General features: G+C 48.5%; 1 long non-coding RNA gene across 2 annotated transcripts; it reads left to right on the top strand.

Moving 5' to 3' along the window:
• The first annotated feature begins 10,485 nt into the window (after positions 1–10,485).
• Positions 10,486–14,474, top strand: LOC125537604 (uncharacterized). Of its 2 annotated transcripts, none has more exons than XR_007296003.2 (7): positions 10,486–10,901; positions 11,371–11,445; positions 11,940–12,144; positions 12,317–12,442; positions 12,902–13,092; positions 13,501–13,580; positions 14,184–14,474. It is a non-coding gene; the product is annotated as an uncharacterized LOC125537604 (long non-coding RNA). The 2 variants fall into 2 exon arrangements; XR_007296002.2 differs by having other exon boundaries at positions 10,487–10,890.
• Positions 14,475–16,715: the final 2,241 nt, after the last annotated feature.

Raw genomic sequence — 16,715 nt, 5'->3', positions numbered from 1 at the left:
ATGACATATATTGTGTGCTTAATATGAACTGCCAATTAGATTAATAAATGGATTACGAATAATCGGATAATTAGCCCGCTAATGGCGAATTAGCCTGCTAATTGGGTTTTGTTATTGCAAACGGTTGTTGAAAAAATACCGTGGGCGATGACCTCAGGCAATGCACACAATTTCTAGGAATAAACCCTACTGGATCAATGAACAATCACACATGACTTTCTCTTGAAAACTGTTTGCGTTAGGCCACCTTGCGCAAACATTTACCACATAAAAACTGTGTGTGATGGAGAGCCTTTGCCGCACAGTTTCTTCTATGGACCATGTGTGATACATTCAATAACGCAAACGATTTAACAGGAAAAAATGTTTGTGATGTACCTGTGAACGGAAACGTTTTCCTTGGAGTGACTGTGTGGGATGTACATACAAACGGAAATGTTTGGTGGGGACTGGCTGTGTGGGATGTACTTGCGACCGGAAACAATTTCACCGTGTAATTGTATTTTTTAGCTCTATTGTACGTATTTCCGTATTTGAGCGCTCGTCGGTCGCACATGATCTCATTTTGCCGAGTGTGCGTGCCAGGAGGGCATATCCCCGATGGTTTCTGGGTCGTGTGGGAAGGACCCCCCTATCGCCCATACTCACTTGGCCACGGTTCCAAATGCCGTCGTGGAAAGGGGTTAAAACCTGTTTGTTTAGGAGCTCGTTGTACTAGTGTCTCTACGCCGAACTAGTGCACCTATACAATTTGCCATTGTATTGGGTTTGTCGGGGACACGAGAGTTTATTTTATTTGATTGCAAGGTTGTTTGAGAGAGACTATCTTCACCCTACACCTCCCATGGGTTGATAAACCTTAGGTCATCCACTTGAGAGAAAATTTCTACCATCCTACAGAACTCTACGCTTGGAGGCCCAACATGAGTCTAAACATGAGCATCATTGAAATGATCATGCCTGGCTAAACAGGCATTAAAGAGAAACATTTGTTGAGAGACAACTAAAACTTATACCTACTGTTTTTGTGTGTTAACATGATTAAGCTACTGTAGTAAGCATTTGTTATAGCTTTTGTTTCAATAAAGTACCAAGTAAAGCCTTTGGGATAGCGTGGATGATAGTTGACTTGATTCTGTGCAAAAATAGAAACTTTTGCGCCCAGTAATAGAATTTTTTAAAATCACTGGAGCGTTAAAAAATTCTGTAAATTTTACATGCTATTCATAAACAAATTACCTACGTTTTTCTAATTTTTCAGAATTTTTGTAGTTACAGAAGTACGGTTGTTGTTCAGATCATTATAGATTGTTCTGTTTTGACAGATTCTATTGTTAATGCATAGTTTGCTTGTTTTCTAGTTTCTATGGCTTATATCGGTTAATATAAATCGTAGAAATGATAGGGTACAGTAGGCGTTATGTGAGAAAAAATTGAATCTTGTCTTTGACAGTACCAAAGTGAATAATTTTCTCTTTATCATACTAATGTATCTCACGAAGTTCCGTTAAGTTATGTGTGATTGAAGTTTTCAAGTTCTGGATGAGATATCGATGTGAGGAGAATAAGGAGTGGCAAGACCGTAAGCTTGGGGATGCCCAAGGTACCCCAAGTTAATATTCAAGGAAGACTCAAGCGTCTAAGCTTGGGGATACCGTGGAAGGCATCCCCTCTTTCGTCTTCAACATTATCGGTAACCTCACTTGGAGCTATATCTTTATTCCTCACATGATATTTTTTTTTCTTGGAGCGTATTTTTCTCTTGTTGAAATTTGCTTGATGTTATTTAGAATAAGTTTTTGAATCTTTTATTTCAATAAAAGTAGCAAGTATAACCATTACCATGCTCAATGTGCAAGTATATGAGCTATTGTTTGAAAACAGAAAGTTTTCTATTATTGTATGAATTCTTTAGAAAATTCAGAATATTATAAAATCTTGAAATTTTTACACAATAAGTTAAGACAAATTTTCTACAGTATGGTAATTTTTTAGAATTTCTGGAGTTAAATAAGTATGAATCTTCTCCCATCCTTTAGAGACTGTTCTAATTAGACAAATTGTTGTTATGTTTTCATATGTTTACTTGTTTAATGATTCTATTTGAGGATAGAAGTATTAAATATGCAGAGGTAGTTAATATGCAATGTTAAATTATAATTTTAGTAATTTGTTACAATAGAGAATGATAAGGTTTTGCATTGATTTATACTAACTTATCACATGAGACTTTATTGAGTTTTGTGTGGATGAAGTTTTTGAGATTTAGGGAAACCGTGATATGAGAGGAATGAAGGAGACACAAGAGCTCATGCTTGGGGATGACCAAGGCATCCCAAGATAATATTCCAATAAGTCTCAAGCATCTAAGCTTGGAGATGCCTCGGTAATCATCCCGCCTTTCTTCGTCAACAATTATTGGTTAGTATTGGTTGAGCCTAAGTTTTTGCTTCTTTGCACGAGATGTGCTATTCTTGGAATGTCTTTTATGTTTGTTTGCTATTTGAATAAAATACTTAAGATCTGAATTTTTTTAATGAGAGAGAGAGAGTCCTCACATAGCTACTTAATTGTTTGAGTACTCATTGATCTTCACTTATATTTTTTGGAGTAGTTTGCCATTTACTCTCATTTTTCACTTATATCCTAAGAGTAAATTGTTGAATGAACTGAATATCACAAAGCTGAAATTATATGTGCTTCATATGCTTGTATCATGCCTAGTAGTAGTTTCACATTGGGTTTAGAAAGTAAAATCTATCGAAGCTTGACAATCACAATATTGGTCATACAAGCAATTCATGAATGATTAGTATAAGGAAGATAACTTCCACATATAAATATATTATCTTGGACAACTTTTATGATTGTGAATACCCATTAATTATTTTTGAACTTGAGCAAATTAGTTGAAGTTGGACAAGGAAGACAACGTATGAGTTGGACAGCAGTTTATCCTAGTTCGAGCCACCTAGCGGTGTAATACCCTACTCCAGCTTTGTGGTGGATTGCCTCGAGGGGCTAAGGATGGACTAGTACAGTGGTTGAACAACCTCAGGAGGTGAGGTGGTCTTGAGCTCGAGCTGGTGGGTGTGAGGATGGTCTGAATGATACGATCCCTCTCTCGGGTGGTGGCTAAGCCCTATTTATAGTGTCCTTGGTCCTCTTCCCAAATGTAGGCGGGAAGGGGTCCCACAACGGCCAAATTCAAAGGGAGACAACTAGTACAAGCTATCCTGACAAAAGCAGTCTTCGCCTGCAAAGGCTCTGGTGGTGATGCTACATCGGGCTCCACGATGACCTCCGTCCTGGCGGTCTTGGTCTCGTTGCACCAATATGGAAACCTTTGCCTGATTCCTACGGACTCAGCGCCTGCGCTTGCCTCCTTGGCACCAAAGGAGAAACTGGCACACTACGCCCACTGGCGCCTGCCTGGCCTTGGTCGTCATGGCTCATGTCACGTGAACCTCGTGAGGTGCACCTTGCATTGATATCTCCCTCCTCAGGAGCCAGCCTAGTGAGGCCGCCCCCAGGGAGTTCTTAGTGTTGTCCGCCTCGCGAGGCTTGGCCCCTCGCGAGGGTCTTGAGTCCTTGCTGATGAAGTTGGGCCATACCAGGCTACCAACTGAGCCACGCCGTGGGCCGCAGGCAGGCAAGTCTGGGTACCCCCGTTCCTAGGACGTCAACAGTAGCCCCCGGGCTCAAGGCGCGCTCGAGCTTGGCTTCGAGGCGAAGCCAAAGGGCAAGTGCGAGCGCCGCAGGGCCCAACCGCCTACGGCCTTGGTCGACGCATGGCGATTGATTGAACGTGGGCGCCTATGCTTCCCCATGCTGCCTCAACTACCGTCCTTGTCTGTTAAAAAGGCTTGGTGCCTGCTACAGGGCTTTCATTGCCTTCCTTTCGTCTTGCTCCAGATCCCCTTTCTCCTCCTTGCCCAGAGAGCCACAGATCCACCGAAACTCTCCCCCAGCCCATAGCTGATGACCTCGGACAAGGAGAAGGGTGTCAGTTCACCCTCGTGGTTCGAGCATGTCTTGAGCGCGTCCACGATCTCGGAGAAGAACCTCGCCGCCGCGCGCCTGGTGACGGCGGGCGGCAGCAACGAGGGGGGAGAGACTGCGCTCCGGGCCGGCTCCACCAAGACTGAAACCTTGGGCGGTACCTTCTATCCCTTCTTCTTGCACATCGTCTTCGCGGGGCTGGTCCTCCCCTTCTCCGGCTTCTTCTACGCCGTTCTTCGTCACTACAATCTCAACACGCTACATCTTCATCCCAACTTCGTCCTCCTCCTGTCGATCTTTGCCTTTTACCGCGAGGCGTTCGTGTGGGTGATGTCGTCCGTGGCGCTGCTTCGCCATTTCTTCTACCTCCGGCTCAAGGAAGGCCCGTGCTCGGGGTGTGCACACTTCATCACGGCCAATGGCAGCAATGAGATCTCACAAGCTGGGAAGAAGGTGGATGATTTCAGGAACAAGTGGATCTTCATGGACGCCAAGCGCTCCTACCCTCGGCTGGTGTTGCCGACTAGGATGCTAGTGCCTCACGATGGGTGGAATCACGCGAAGCTCACCGATCCCTGGGCGGAGCGGTTGATGGAGAGGATGGTGGCCGACCTGAAGCCCGATGACCCGAAGACAGAGAAGCTGACGGGAAACATGATCGTCAAGGAGTTCCTGATGCAGCGTCTGGATCCGCTCGAGGCACGCTTGCGCCCCATGTAGAAGCTCATGGACGAGGGAGGCGACCTCTGCCTGAGCCCGGACGCCTTGTTCGACGAGGAGCTGGACAGGGCCCTGCGCCTCCTGGTCGGGAAGGACCAGGACTGCCTGTCAGATACCCATCTTCCACTGTACCGTCACCCTGACAGGGCACAGATTGCTGCTACTATGCCCGTCTTCAACGAGCACGGGCTTGTGCCGCTGGCACCCTCCGGGCCTCCGGGCTCCCTAGTGGAGGCGATTTCTGGCGAGTACGGCGAGGAGGGGGAGTTAGATTCGGAGGAGACTATGGAAGGTACGGGGGAGACCTCCCCACGGTGCCAACCTGCCCCCCTCTTTGCCCTTTCTGATGATGACGGCGACGCCGGCGAGCACCTAGCTTGGGAGCCCCTACTTACCGCAGGGGTCACCACGAGATCCAGGGCACCCCTCCAAAGAAGCCGAAACTTGGGGTCCCGAAGAAGAGCCGGTCGGCATTGATCTCCTGAGGTGACGCCTCCGACTTCCCGCCGGCCGGCGCTGATGCAGGCCCTGGTGCCATGTCCCTGTCTTCCCCTAGGGCTCGTGCACCCGTGCTCCAGCCTGCGAAGACCAAGGGCATGGTGCTTCTAAAGAGGGCGAGAGATTACACCGCCGTGGATCAGTAAGTGCTCTGCCCTGATCTTCCTTCCTTGCTCTTGTTGTAGTATCTTGATGCCTCCCCTTGGAACAGCTAGGCCCACGCTGGTGGTGAAGAAGAACAAGGAGACGGCTGTAGCCCCCATAGTTCAGCAGCTTGCCACGGCCGCACCGCCCCCGATGCAGAAGGGCGGTGATGGCCCTCATGCTCCTGCGGCAGGGTTGTCCTTGCGAGACCCGGAGACCCAGCCTCAGGAGGGAGCGGCCTCTGTAGCCAGGCCGGCTCCAGAGGTGCTTGCCCTCAGCTCGCCTGCCGAGGTCCCAAAGGCTCCGGAGCCCCCGGCCCCTGCTGCTACTGCAAACTTGCCAATCCTGACGTTGGCGCCACCTTCTACTTCGCCTAGTACTCTGGAGGAGGTCTTCTCCATGCTGACCCAACTTTGCGACGATCTTCAAGGCGCCGACCGTCGCCTGGCGTCAGGTCGCCTGGAGCTGATCTCGGGTGGCTGCGATCCGACGCGTCCGTCAGGGCAGCATGGAGCCACGCCTTAACAGCCTCTGAGGAAGGTAAGCAGGTTGCCGGCCTGGCCGGGGCCGCCAGCGACATGGCGTTGGAGGATGCTAAGGCTGCCAAGGAGCGCTGCCGAGTGGCTGAGGCCGAGCTGGAGACCCTGCGCAACGAGCGTGCCACCGAGGATCGTCAGCGCGAGGTGCGGGTGTCGGTGTCAAAACCGGCGGATCTCGGGTAGGGGGTCCCGAGCTATGCGTCTAAGGCGGATGGTAACAGGAGGTGGGGGACACAATGTTTACCCAGGTTTGGGCCCTCTCGATGGAGGTAATACCCTACTTCCTGCTTGATTGATCTTGATGATATGAGTATTACAATACTTGATCTACCACGAGATCGGAGAGGCTAAACCCTAGAAGCTAGCCTAAGGTATGATTGTTGTTGTCCTATGGACTAAAACCCTCCGGTTTATATAGACACCAGAGGTGCTAGGGTTACACAGAGTCGGTTACAAGGGAGGAGATATACATATCCGAATCGCCAAGCTTGACTTCCACGCAAAGGAGAGTCCCATCCGGACACGGGACGAAGTCTTCAATCTTGTATCTTCATAGTCCAACAGTCCGGCCAAAGTATATAGTCCGGCTGTCTGGGGACCCCCTAATCCAGGACTCCCTCAGTAGCCCTTGAACTAGGCTTCCATGACAGTAAGTCCGGCGCGCAGATTGTCTTCGGCATTGCAAGGCGGGTTCCTCCTCCGAATACTCCATAGAATATTTTGAACACAAGGATAGTGTCCGGCTCTGCAAAACAAATTCCACACACCACCATAGAGAGTATAATATTTCCACAAATCTAATCTGCTGACAACTTTTCATAACGTGACATCACGCCATGGCCCCGGTTATTATTCGAACCGTTTTTCTCAACCAGCTACTGCACATATTGCGAGGCGGTTTTCTTGGCACGTCTTGTCGAAGGAGATATCGTGTTCCCTTATAACGGGATTCTCAACAATACGGGTGTGGGTAACCCAACCGCGCCATCAATCGTGACGCTTGGGGAATAAGCAAGTTTTACCAGGCAAGTGGGGAGGCACGCAGTTTCTACCGCCCTTATAAAGGGATAAGGACTCCTCTTTTTTACCCACGCCTTCTTCTTCCCTGCCCATCCATTCTCGCGCACTCGAGCTCCAGCGCCCAAGTTCGTATCTTCTCCGCAAAAACACTCCGAACATGTTCGGAGCAGGAGGCAAGTGGATGGCCTCCTCCGTTACGGAGGAGAACATCATGAAGCTCCGGGAAGCCGGATACCTGGCCGCGGATATCGCGCACCGGCTCCCAAGCGCGGGGCAGATCGTTCCTACCCCCGAGCCCTACGAAAGGGTTGTATTCCTTACCCATTTCGTCCGCAGGCTGGGATTTCCCCTCCACCCATTTGTTCGCGGGCTTATGTTCTACTACGGGCTGGACTTCCATGACTTGGCCCCCAATTTCATCCTCAACATCTCGGCGTTTATTGTCGTGTGCGAGGCTTTCCTCTGCATCAAGCCCCATTTCGGCCTGTGGCTGAAGACCTTCAATGTCAAACCGAAGGTGGTGGTCGGCCAGCAAGCGGAGTGCGGAGGCGCCATGGTGGGCAAAATGCCAATGTCATCTGGCTCGAAGGCTCCTATGTGGAGACCGTGAAGGGGTGGCAATCGGCATGGTTCTACATCACCGAGCCGTGCGACACCAACTGGGTGGCGGCCCCCGAATTCCGATCCAGCATCCCCTTGCGGCTAACCTCCTAGAAAGAGAAGGGCTTATCTAGGGGTTCATCGGTGGAGCTGACCGGACTCCAGAACTGTGTTAAAAACATGATAAGCAAGAAAATCAAGCTTGTCAACGTGGTCCACGTCATGCTCTTCCGCCGGATCCTCCCGTGTCAAAGACGGGCATTCAATATGTGGGAATTCGACTCGGCAAAGCACCAGACGCTGCGAGAGCTCTTCGACACGACGCACCAGGACATCTGGAGGGTGCTGTTCAAGTCTGTCGAGGTACCTCCTCCCCTTACCGAGGACCGCGGACTCAGCGCAAAGCGCCCTGCTAATTCGGTAAGCTCCTTATATCTCATAAGGTGTTTCTTTCCCTAGTATAAATATGTGAGGGATGAGCCTCCACATTATTTGACAGGAATGGGTCGCGACAGCAGAGCGGATCGACTGTCCGGCCCCACTACCCGAAGATCCAGCAAGTACTCTCCTGACGGAGATGCTGGTTCCAGCGCCCTATGAGGTGCTGGAGAAGAAGGCCAAGAATAAGGCCGCGGGACCAGGAAAGGTCTCCGGCGCAAGGTTGTATCGGAATCGTCGTCCGATAACACCGAGACGCCCTCCTCCCATGAAGATGAGGAGGAGGAAGAGGACAATTCTCCCCATCTAGCCGGGGGGGGTAAGAAAAGGAACGCCCCATCCGGGGAGGCCGAAGGGTCCAAGAAGGGAAGAGCCCTCCTTCCGGACCGCTCCACCACGGCCGCGTTCAACGACGAGGGGTGGTTGCCCAGGGACAAGCCCCTGGCGAAGTCGTAAGTATCCGGATACCATAACAGTTCTGGTATATTTCGTTTTATTGTTTCTTATCATGCCGAACATGATCATGCAGCCCACCCAAGGACCGTCTCGACGTATCCTCTTCGGATGGGTCTCTGGGCCTGTCAGAGATGAACAGTGATTCACTCCCGACCGCCTCCTCCCCCCGCCCTACGGACGACGCTGAGGTGTTGTCCCGAAGGGAAACAAGCCAAGGGAAGGTAGTTCTGGGGCGCCCCAAGGTGACCTCCCAGATGTCGGGCGCATGGGAGGCAAGGCTCCCATGGGCCCTAATGACGGGGGCAGCAAGTCCGGCCCCGGCCGAATACTGCACCGGAACCTCCCGTGGTTCCAGACTCTGTGGGGAGACCCCTCACAAAGGGGGGCGAGCCGTCTGTGCCGATGGCCTCTGTCCATCCAGAGGCACCGGACAACTTGTTGGAAGCACTTCGTGGCGCTTCCATTGACGAAGAGCACTGCACTGTCATGAGTGCGGTGGTAGAGAAGGTTCAGTCTGATAAAAGTGGACTGACTGAAGTCTGTGCTAGCCTCTTAACAGGCTTTGAGGTAAGTAATCAATTTATAAGAAAATGCTATAGCATAGACAGTAGCCCCTGATGCTCTGTTGGCGTTCGCAAAGAAAGGCCAAACAGAGGATCAAATAATAATCACAGGAGTCTAATCAGAATGTGTCTTATGTGAATAAGCAGGCTTCGCTGCTAGCCGCTGCCGCTCGCACTGCGGAGGTCTCCGCACTGAAGCGGGACCTTGAGCGGTCCGAAAAAGAGCTCGGCCTTACCAAGAGGCAGCTCGAAAAGAACAAAGGTAAGTAATACCCGTCCGTATATTGATAAGGAATAAAAAAGAATGTGGTTGTTAAGTCACATGATCATCATGAATTTTGCTAGGGGCCACGACCGAAGTGGCGGCCCAGAAGGAGGCGATGTACGAGGCCGAAGAAAAAGCGGCCAAGTCGCGCACCGAGCGCGAGAAGCAAGAGGCTCGAGTCGGCGAGGTGCAGCAAGAGCTCCAGGATTTCGTCAAAAAATACGTGTCCTTGGAGCGTGACTCTAAGACGCAAGGGTCTGAGCTTGCGAAGGCCCTTGAGAATGCAAAAAATGCCAAGGCCGAAGCCCACAAGGCCCTTCAGGAGGTTCGGGCGGTCCAAAAGATAGCGGCGGTTAAGGAATTCATTATGCAAAGCAAGCATGTGAAGGAAACTTTCCTTTTACTTATCCGAGTTTGGAGCTCTCCAGGAGCGTTCGTAGATCTTCCCTGCAGTGGTCCGATGTCGCGGAATTTAACCGGGCCGAGGAAGGGAGCTCGATGGAGAAGTTGTTCTGGTCTCAGTATACTGGGACCGAACATCCGATGCCCTTGAGCGACCAGTTGAAGCAATTGGTCGGGCTCCACAAGGTGGCCGAACAGGCCATGAAGGGCCTCATAGTCCGGATGTGGCCTGGCGAGCCCCTGCCTGGCAGCTACTTCGGCCTGGTGAGGCGTCTTGTGAATGTCTACCCACGGCTTGAAGTCATAAAGCGGTCCGTCTGCATTGAGGGTGCGCGCAGGGCTTTTTCCCGAGAAAAAGTGCACTAGGCGAAGATGGACGCCGAGAAGCTGGTGAAGGAGGGGCCGCCGGAGGGCAAGGAGCATCGTCGCCCCGAAAAGTATTATGACAGCGTTCTGAAGGGTGCCCGGCTTGTGGCGGAGGAATGTTCCAAGGATGTAATATTTGAATGAATCTACTCATGTGATCCTGTAATATGAAAACGAGTTCGTCTGCGCTATATACACTACACCATGACACCACAGAGACGACATGCATTTGTTGGTAAAAGTGAGCAATGCCGACACTTTTTTGTCCCAAACTATACCAACACATAGTATGATAGTATTTATATAACCTCCTAACACATTATCTGTCGCTGAAGCACCAGCAAAGCACCGACGTAATTTCTGTCGGCAGTTACAATCTTTACTGATTGTTTGTGTGTCGTTAATTCATTGGGACACAAAAAGTGTCGGCTTTGTTTCCATGGAAAACACCCGAGTCGGACCAGACCAGCAAAAGAAAAGAAAAAACACACCCGTCCAACCCCCAATCTCACCCTTCTCTCTCTCACCACTCACATAGAACCCGTGCGCCGCCGCCTCCGACCTAAACCTAAATCGACCGCGCCGCCGCCCGTCCGCTTGTTCCCTCGTGCCACATCAACTCCAACCCTGACCTTCCTCCCCGCAGGGCACCATCCACCCAGGAGCAGCAGCTCCATCCGCCGCGCTGAGGAGTAGCAGCACCGTCAAGCGCCACCATACAGGAGCAGCAGCGCCTTCAAGCGCCACCGGACAGGAGCAGCAGAACCGTCCACCAGTAAGGAGAAGCAAGGCCGTCGGCCGCCGAGGATCCAGCGCTGGTTTTCCTCCACCTGTGGCCTCTGTTCCGGCTGATTTCCTTCCCTCCGCCCGGCCTGAGGTAAGCTTCTGGTATGTGAGTCCTTTCTCGTCGCCCCTTCCTTGCCCCACCTCCAGATTCGGTCGCTCTAGGTGAGCTGGGTCAATGCTTTTCTAGTACGTGTAGGTAACTAACTAGATCCAGCCATGAATCGGCTGGCCTCTGGGTAAGTAAATCTATTGTTGTTCTTGTGCGTGCTTCATCCACAAATTTGTAGCATGTAACAATTTCCTGGCAGAGGCAGTACAAAGGAGAGGGATGAGTCTGTTAGAATTGTAATTACTTTTCCCGTTGTGAGTGGCATATTTTATTTTTCATTTATTTATTTCTTATTGCACGGGTGCCAGCTTCAAAGCCTTGTGGCTAAATCAGATTATGTGTGGGTCTATGAAGTCACAAATGTGATATGTATGTCCTAATTATGTACACATGTAGTGATGCGTCTATCAAAGAGAAGCATTTTTCAGTAATAATGTACTAACAATCAATCTTTATATGTAGGTGGTGGGGGCAAGTGAAGAATTTACATTGGTTCTGTTACAGGAACAGAGGATGGTCCTCCTAAGCTGCTTAATGGTACAATTTGTAATGTCATTATGAACATTGGATGCATTAGACTGTCATAATACCTAGTTTCTATCAAAAATTATCATAAGTAAGGGCACAATGTGGTGATAGTAAATCTGGTTTATGGAAGAACATTGAGTATTTGGTTTCTATATTTATATATGTATAGCAGCACCCTAATTATGCAAATAGTATCAAATCCCGAGCCTTAATCATGGCAACTAGTGGAAAATGTATGGTTTAGTTTGCAAGCACATACATGTGAATATTATTCCAGCAAGAATGCTAGCTGCTAGCATATATCTATCCCAGGTACTTTGCGGATAGGCCAGCGGCAAGCCTTGTTTCTTCCTTTTAGATTTTCCCTTGATATATTCTCCTTGTTGAACTAACAATTTTTGGCATCCTGTGGCATGCCACCATTCTGCTGCTTGGATCTTGGTTACAATTAAGATTCAGGAGATGACTCTCTTTTAATTGAATGATTTCCTTTTTGCGAGCAGATGGTTGCTAATGGCGATGATTTATATTTCGATGATGATGACGGTGATGAGCCATTGATGCTCGAGGATGAAGCAGGGTTAGCCGAGGTCCTCGAAGCCTGTCTCTGACGCTGATGGGTGGACCGCTCTGCTGCCTAGGCATGATCAGCCTGGGAAGTAGTATTAAGGACATGAGAAGCAATACTTGGCGCTGTTTGGTCTGAAGGTAAACAAGTTTCATGGTTTTTTCTATATCGTTGCTGCTGGGTAACCCTTGTACTAATTGAAAATGGCTTGTGGTACTATATGCATCATTAGTTTTGAAGCACATACATGTGAATTAGATAGATACATGTTTTTTCAAATATATATTACCAATTAATATGCCTGGTTTGTAGGTAGAGTTGGAATCCCTCTAGCCCAGCTCTAGGCAGGAGGTCGGTTGGAATTGGATCAGTATCAGGATTAGGAAGCAACCAAGTCACCCTTTTGATCAACTAAAATAGTAACAACAGTCAATGGTGGTAATAAACAACAGCTTTCCTCCCTCTGGCCTTTCTGTATCATCGCATTAATTCTGGCCAGTTTATGGTCCGATGCAAGTGGCCCGACTATGTTTCTATTGTTGTTTAGTAGGGAACTAGGAATTGTGCGTAAATGCAGTTATCTTGTTTTGTTCTGGGCTTGTGATCCCTCTTTGACAAAGATGTTCTAATCGCTGTCGCAACCAAAAATGGAGTCCCATGCAAGCCACAACAACATCAATTATTCTTTCTTGCTTTTGTTTTCATCGTTTAAGCATTGTTTGTCCTGTTTACATTGATATATCAAACTGAATGCATCATTTTTGCTGGTTGCTCCTCTGAGGTTTTTATTGAATGATATCTATGTTGCTTGCTTATAGATTGAATTTCAGGTTTATTTATTGAGTAAGCAATCTAATCTGGTACAATAGAAATTACTCTTTACTTTGACGCTTGCAGACTTGTGACCATGAGGTCACGTGTTCAAGTCCTGGAAAGAGCCTCTTGTAGAAATGTAGGGAAAGGCTGCGTACAATAGACCCAAAGCGGTCGGACCCTTCCCCGGACCCTGCGCAAGTGGAGCTGCATGCACCGGGCTGCCCTTTTGACGCTTGCAGACCATGTGATGTTGCTTGCTTATATATCAACAAGTGGGTATATTTATCTTTCTTCTCTAATGCGCGTGTTCTAAGCCCTCCAACTAAATGAAGCTTTGTTGGTTGCTCATTTGAGGTTTTTGATTGTGTCATATCATCTTTTCGCGTAATGTGCTACTATATATGAGACCACCATTGCCGATATATATTGATTGTAGTAGTAGTTTTCTTATTCAGGCATTGTTCATCAAATCTACCAGTTCGGTCCAAGATAAAAAAATACTAAACCATGATCTAGTTGCTACTTGGTTGACACTAGACTAGATTGAATTAATGGAGGGTTTTTATAAATAAGTTATTCTTTTGCTTATAATCGTCATGTGATCTTTCTTTCTTTTGCCACTTGATTGTATGTTTGACCTTGGAATAATACGGTATTTATTTTCCTTCTTGATTTGGTAGGCACACGGCTCCGTGGGCGAGGAGGATGACTGGGACCCCAACCCCAAGTCGACGACCCTGACCTCGACTTCCCACACAAGGTTGTGGCGCTGCTCCTCTTGACTCTCAGATTACCCCCCCCCCCCCCCCCCCCCCCCCCAATTTCTCGCTGCTCTACTCTGGCATAGTTTCTATTCTACTCCCTCCGTTCCTACATATAAGCCTTTCTGGATATTTCAATACGTACGACATATAGATGTATATAGACATATTTTAGAATGTAGATTCACTCATTTGCTCCATATGCAGTCCATATTGGAATCTCTAAAAGGGCTTATATTTAGGAACGCAGGGAGTACTTGGTCGTGAACCAAACTACCATGCTGAGGCCCATTCGGGCTTCGGTTGCCGCTACTGCATTCGATTGGGCTCCTAGGTTCATGCTTGTGTAGTTGCATGACAGAGATTCTGTAATTTTGGAACCAAGGGTGCCCCTGCTGTTTTGAACCCATGATATACAGTTCAACTTTGTTTTCTGCTTGATTGATGCCACTCGACTCCAGCATTTTTCTTTATTGTGGTCTTCCATGTACGAGGCTAGTTCAACTATGAATGGTTTCAATTCATCATATGATATTTCGTAATGCTGCATGATGTGTGTGTGTGTATTGTACATCTTCTGAAACATACGAGTTCTTTTGTAGGGACAAATGGTAGAAAGTAGCAAGTCCACAAGTTGATCGAAGATGTTCTCCTGATTTCTTTTGTTGAGAACAGGGTTCACACATTTTGTTCATATGGAAGTTGATTTGGCTTGGTGATTGAAGAGTTGGTCTTCCATAATATTCTGTAGTAGTCAAGAGATCAAGGATTTGTCTCCTAGGAACTTTGGCCATTATGCTTGTAATAACGTGCCTCTCTCGGTACTTATATCTGACTTGTGTATACTTAATGGCTGTTGTTCATATGGAAGTTGATTTGGCTTGGTGATTGAAGAGTTGGTCTTCCATAATATTCTGTAGTAGTCAAGAGATCAAGGATTTGTCTCCTAGGAACTTTGGCCATTATGCTTGTAATAACGTGCCTCTCTCGGTATCTGACTTGTGTATACTTAATGGCTGTAGCTAACTTCAGTGAAGAAAACTAATGAATCTTCTATATATGTCGAATGAATGCATTGATCAATGGTATCTTTTGCTGAATAGAAGAGTGCAATTGTCTGTATATGTATTTCGTATTGAACATGAATTGAATATTATGAATGTGTTTTCACTCACAATATGGAGCATTTGTATTTCTCGTGAAATGTAGAGCGCTGACAGCAAATCTGTTGGCAGAAGTATTGGGCGTCGCACAAACTGTCGGCTTAGGGCACTTACACACAAACTGTCGGTGTAGCAATGTATGTCATACAATCTGTCGGTATAGCGCACTGTTAGATGATCTGTCGGCATAGAACAGTTCGTCAGTGTATAAATGTTTGTCGCCATAGGTCTCTCCAAAGCTGACATACTATCTGTCGGCATATATTTATCTGTCGGTGAAGACCTTTCCCGACGGGACTATCTGTCGGTATAAATGTCTTTTGAACGGATTTTTCTGCTGACCGGATTTAGAGCCACTGAATCCGGCATTGACTGTCGTGTCTTCGGCGTTGTCGCCGTTGTTGCGGCACTTGTATATGTTGCGACGTGGCTTGCCGTTGCTGGCCTCCGATGTGCCAGGGTTGCTTGTTGTGTTGTTGGTATGGGCCAACCAGCTATTCTCGCCCGCGTAGAAGCGGGTCATGAGTGTTGTGAGGGCTGCCATGGACTTTGGCTTCTCTTGGCTGAGATGTCTGGCGAGCCACTCGTCACGGATGTTATGTTTAAAGGCCGCTAGGGCTTCGGCATCCAGACAGTCCACAATTTGGTTCTTTTTGGTTAGGAACCGAGTCCAAAATTTCCTGGCTGACTCTCTGGGCTATTGCGTTATGTGACTTAAATCATCAGCATTCGGTGGTCACACATAAGTGCCCTGGAAGTTGTCCAGGAATGCGTCTGCCAGGTTCTCCCAACTTCCGATGGAGTTTGCTGGCAAGCTATTTAGCCAATGCCGAGCTGGTCCTTTGAGTTTTAACGGGAGGTACTTGATGGCGTGTAGATCATCCCCGTGGGCCATGTGAATGTGGAGGAAGAAATCCTCTATCCATACCGCAGGGGTCAGTAGTACCATCGTATGATTCAATGTTCACGGGTTTAAACCCTTCTAGGAATTCATGATCCATTACTTCATCAGTGAAGCATAGGGGGTGTGCGGCGCCTCTGTGCCGGGCTATGTCACGACGCAGTTCGTACGAGTCTTGTCTTCTGTGTTCGGCCTGGCCGGATTTGCTTTTGGTATATCCGGCATGACGGTCGTCGTCATGTGTTGGGGCGCGCCCTCGTGATCCGAAGATCGATCTTTTGTGTCCTTTGTTTTCCGATACGTCTCGCAGGTCCTGTGTGTTACCTCGGGCCTTGCTGTTTTTGTTTGACTAGCGACGGGGTGCGGGCTGGACTTCGGGCTTATATGCCACCTTGTCTCGGCCACAAGGTGGCCGGTCTACCGCATCATATGCTGGAAGCGCAGGCTTAAATACTTCCTCATCAAGTTGGGGTAGCAACCTGCGCTTTGGGAAACTTTTGATTGGGCGCTCGAGTTCGTGTTCCTCGACTGCCAGGACCTCAGTCCATCTATGTGCTAACAGATCTTGCTCAACGTGAAGCTGTTGTTGCTTTTTCTTCAGGCTTTTTGCTGTGGCAATAAGCCGGCGCTTGAAGCGCTCCTGTTCGACGGGATCCTCAGGCACGATGAATTCTTCGTTGCTGAGGCTCACCTCGTCTTTGGAGAGAGGCATGTAATTGTCATCCTTTGATTCTCCATCTACTGCCTGTTCCTTGGGGCTGGCTTGCCCATCCTCCTGCTCAAAGCCTGGCTGGAGGGGATTGTCTTCGTCTTCGGCATTATTTCAGCATTATTGCCTCCTGTGCTGGTACGCTGTTTTTGCTATGGCGGGGCTTAGAGCGGCGCCGATGACGACTGTTCTTGGATTGCTTCTCGGCGGGATTATCCTCCGTTGCCTTATTGCCATCGCTTTCCTTGGGGGTGTCCACCATGTATATATCATACGATGAGGTGGCAGTCCAACGCCCTGTGGGCGGTGGTTCCTGTTCGTCTCCCGCATCGTCGTCCGTATCGTCGATGTCTTCTGAGTC

The sequence above is a fragment of the Triticum urartu genome, chromosome 2A (genome assembly GCF_056163025.1).
Source record: "Triticum urartu cultivar PI428250 chromosome 2A, HENAU_Tu73, whole genome shotgun sequence".
Classification (NCBI taxonomy): Eukaryota; Viridiplantae; Streptophyta; class Magnoliopsida; order Poales; family Poaceae; genus Triticum; species Triticum urartu.
Note: the sequence above shows the minus strand (reverse complement) of the source record. Positions and strands in the feature narration are given on the sequence as shown.